Source organism: Pteropus vampyrus, unplaced genomic scaffold, assembly GCF_000151845.1.
Source record: "Pteropus vampyrus isolate Shadow unplaced genomic scaffold, Pvam_2.0 Scaffold1, whole genome shotgun sequence".
Lineage (NCBI taxonomy): Eukaryota > Metazoa > Chordata > Mammalia > Chiroptera > Pteropodidae > Pteropus > Pteropus vampyrus.
This window is the reverse complement of record NW_011888782.1, coordinates 27,225,815-27,230,557: the sequence shown is the minus strand read 5'-3', so window position 1 is coordinate 27,230,557 and position 4,743 is coordinate 27,225,815. Positions and strand designations below refer to the sequence as shown.

At 37.1% G+C, this 4,743-nt stretch overlaps 1 pseudogene; it reads left to right on the top strand.

Moving 5' to 3' along the window:
• The first annotated feature begins 3,373 nt into the window (after positions 1–3,373).
• On the top strand, positions 3,374–3,492 carry LOC111736778 (annotated as a pseudogene).
• Positions 3,493–4,743: the final 1,251 nt, after the last annotated feature.

Below are 4,743 nucleotides of genomic sequence, written 5' to 3'. Positions count from 1 at the left end.
TTTGTTCTCATTGCTTAATTCGTTAATTGTCATTTTAATAGGCAATACATGTACATGGCCCAACCTTAAAAAGTTACAAAACTGTTCATGGTGAAAAGTTAATCTCCCATTACTCCTTCTCCATACCCTAGCCACAAACTGTCCTCCCTAATGGCAACAACTCTTATCAGTTTCTCAAATGTGTTTCCAGAGATAGTCTATATATTTATAAACATATATGCACAAATATAGTTTCGTATAAATGTTAGTATTATAATACATACTATTTTGCTCTTTTCTTTTTCATAAAACAATACATCTGCTCTTACCACTTGGAATAAGGCGTATGACATCTAAAGACTTGAATCTTCTTGTCACATCTGCTTGAGAGCAATACATATATAGTCACAGCTAAATAGAGATAAACACTTATTAAGGTTTCTATTAGAAATGATCCTTTGTTTTCCTTTAGCACTGTTATAAGATAAACTGAGGCATATTGATATTTGTAAGAGGTTTTGTTTCTTTGTTTGTTTGTTTGTTGAATAAAGTCCATTTGAATTGGCCAGTGCCAAACCAGAGTACTTAGGAGTATTCTACCTACAGGAGCTAGGAGAAAGACTTTTATAGAGAAGACAAGGGAACAAAGCAAGAAAATCATATGACTGGCTATAGCGTAAGTGGTTGCCTTAGTCGAAAAAGCTTAGTTGGCTATTTGTGATTGTCTATCCTTACATTTCAATTTCTTAAATCTTTGAGGCATTTCAGGCTAATTTGGTTTGGTTTGCTAACATAAGCTGCCAAGACATTACAGCCATCAGTCTAGTGGCCTCCTTATTTTATTAATTTAACAGTACCAAAAGTAGTTCTAAAGGAGAAAGCTCAAATGACAAAAATATAATATTGAAATTTGAAATAAGGTTAAATCTCTAGATAGATGCTCACCAGATCTCAAGTGTGAATCTTGACTCTCAAGAGTTAGAAGTTTGAAGCAACATATTTCTTTATACAACTGAGTTATGAATTTCAGTACCATGTGAAATAGAATAAGCTATAGCTAATGGGTTCCAAGCCATTTTATTAAATTAACAAAAGACCAATTCAACGATGGGTCATTGAAAAAAATTAGAGTTTTCTACTAAACTTTTGTGATTGATATCATGACAGAATAATGTGCCTTAATCATAACCAAACCCAGGAGCAGATGGAACATTAGTTTATTCTCATATAATCATTTATTTGTAGGTTCTCTTTAAGGGCCATAACTCTCTGTAGCTCAAGAGACTTATGAGACAGTCTGAATCACCAAGTTTAAGTGATTTTTATCCCCTCTTTGGAAAAGACAGTTTGAAATCTTTCTCTTCTATTGGGCAAATCACTCCATAAAGGAGGACAGCTGTGACATTTATCATCATTTAAATAGATTGGAGTTTCAAAGCATGTACTGTCCTAGATCTAAGTCCATCATAAATTTTTCATAACTTTCTTTGTCTGCTCTGAGAAGACAGTCTGACCCTGGACAGTGCTATCCTTGGTCTTTCCTTTTAAATTCCTCCCTCACTTCTGCCTTTCTCTTCTCTCATTTTAATAGTCATGGCTTTACTGTAATTGGCCTTAAAGGAATCATAATATTTGAAGAGTTATCTGATAGCCATGGCCATCAGATAACTCTTCAAGTAGTGTTAACAGATGCCTGACCAGTGCTGACTCTACGGAACTTGTTACCAAGTCCAACTCCAGAGAAAACTAGGCGCTTTGACCTTCTTTTTAAGTTTCCTTCTCTCTCTTTGCATCTCCCTTTCTGTCCATGCCACACAATGACTCCTATTGCATTGGACTGACCAGGGTGCCTCACTGTGAGGGTTCAGGTAAGCCTGTATTCCCTCTCTGCATAGCTAGACAAATCTCTTCACTTTCCTCCCTACCCAAATCTATTTGTTATATAACAAAACCAACAGAAGCCCTCCTCAGCATGGCTCTATTGGCATTTTGGATAAGGGGAATATTGAAGTCCTGGTGTGTCAATTATTCTTCTGTAGACAACACTGTGAGAGTCACAGCCTCTTTTTCCAGAAGTGCTCCACAGTATAATCAGCTCAGGTGTATAAACTGTTTTACTGCATCAAGTTAGAATCTCTGAGTTAACTATATTGAGATTATACGTCTCATGTTTCTAATTCATTTTGGTGTTCATTTAAACATGAAACAGGCTCTCTATTCCATAACATTTTCTTGCAGGCGAAAGGCTCCTACTTACGGACACTACACTTTCTAAGGCTTTTGTACTCAGTCGGGCTATTTCCTTTTGCTCCCTTTTGAATCAAAGAAAGCAATGGTCCTTCCTTGAACCCACAAAATGAACCCTCACATCTATGCTTTCTGCTCAAGATCAAAATTATTTACAGGTTCCTAAATTCCTTCACTCAGCTGATGCCTCTCAGAATCCACCCAGGGAAAATTATGAATATATTTTTCTTTGTTCTGGAGATGTAGCACCCTGCATAGCACTACTAAGCTCAGCCTCCTCTCTTTGAGTTTTCCCTAGCCTCTCCATGATGATCTCTCTCCTACTGGTCCTTTCATTAAATGTCCCCTCCATGAAGCTAGCTAACAAGGTCCTCCATCTTAATTGGCCTCTCAGAGTTTATTTTTCTTTAGACAGCCCCAGCGCTATCCCCATTGTTCCTTCACAATAACCCAGCCAGCATCAGTAGCACACCCGGATACCACTTAGCTCAGAACTACCACAAGCACTAGCATATTAAAGCACAATTGTATCCACACACACTTACCCAGTATTTCCTTTCCCTGGCAATAGTTACCACTTAAAATTCCACATTTACATTTTGCCTCTGCTGTTCCAAAATCCAGAGAAAGCCAATGACTTTGGAAAGTTTGATATTTGTTCACCTTACTGAATCATTCCAAGAAAAGTCCATATAGTCTATTTTAAATATCTCATGAACTGGTTTATAACAAAATGTTAAAAACAGGCTGGTCAGAACTTCGTGTTCACACGAGCCTGGCTTTTAATCTTGGTTCACCTACTTTCTAGTTGTTTAAACTTGAGCAAATTAGGAAGCTTCATCTTCAGATTCATCATATTAAACAAGCATACTTACTCCTCCTCTCTCAGCAGTAATAGCAATAACTTCGATGTAATATGTAGTAGATATTCAACAAATGTTAGGCCCATCCCTCCTCTCCAGGGTGTTTGTGTTATTTTTAGGAAGACACAGCATCTTCTTCAATGGGATGACACTAAGAAGGCTGCAGAAGGATTCTGTTTAAGGACAAATACTGGAACAACTTCTTGTCAATGTTTTTGACAACACGTAACACCTTACTCTAGCAAATAAATGAGGGTAGTTCTGCTATTAAGAACTTCGCTGGTGTCCGTGGCCATGCCACCCTGAACATGCCCGGTCCCATCTGATCTCAGAAGCTAAGCTGGGTTGAGCCTAGTTAGTACTTAGATGGGAGACCACCTAGGAATACCAGATGCTGTAGGCATTAAAAATAAATAAATAAATAACTTCCCTGGTCATTCTTGGTCATTCTTACTGGCCTATCATTCAAATCATTTCCTGTCATTGTTGAACAAATTAGTTTCTGCAGTTTTCTTTCCTGAAGTCTATGTTTCTTCTTATATGATATTTCAAGCAAATATTTCAAAATTTGGAATTTGGGACTTTCTGCACTACTGATGACATTAACTCATTCAGCAATGAAGCTTCATCCCCCAAAGTAGAGGACTCTATTATACTGATTATTTTAATATTCCTGCAGCAATCATTTTATTCCTCTGTTCTGAACCTACTTCACCTCTTCTGGCAATAATTCAGTGCTCTTGACCACAGGAGTGGACTTGTGAACCAAATTGAGTCAATAATATTTTCCAAATGTCTGACCACTGAGATTGGCCTATGCTAGACACATGATCCATGCAGAGACCTGCTCCAGGATATTTCTGGCTTGAAGGAGAAGAAATCATATCTTTCCTCTTTGATGGCAGAGCTTCTGGGAAGTGAGTTCATGTAAATGGCCATGTTCCCTCCATATAGAGAACATTTGCCTATATTAGGAAAAGATGAGGTCAACATATGAGAGAAACTGAGAAGTGACACAGAGATATATAGAGAAAATCCTAACAGCACCTCAGGCCATGGATCCAGTTTTTGAGGTCAAGGTTATCTTTTCTGTGATGTGTTACACAAATAATAAATTCTCCTTTACCTTGAATAAGAATCATTATTTGCAAGTAAAAAAAAAAAAAAATTCTTAGTAATAAAATTTCCATTACTTTGTACCAGCTCTTTAAGAAATAGAACCCCCCATCAAAATAAATAGACTGGTCCATGCTATGGGAATTCACTCATAACCCTGAGAAAGAAATGACTTTCAGCCTTTCCTACTAATCTACTCCGTGATCCTCTTTCATTTCTTCTGCTGCCTTACTTCTCAGTTTACCCCTTCTGCAATCTATTCTTTCTTTAGGTGTTTTCATCTCTATCTCCAAATAATTTTATCTCATCTAGTCTAAAAATACCTTTCTTTGACCTTGTTGCTGTCTCAGCATACCATGTCATTTAGTCAGGGTATGCTAGGTTATGCTAAAATAACAAACAACATCAAAATCTCAAGAAATAAAAAAAGGTGTATTTATTGGTCATAAGTGCACTACAGGGCAAGGTGATTCTCTAGAACAAATATCACCTATGTTGACAACTCAAAGTCCCAAATAAAAAAAAATATTGCACCATA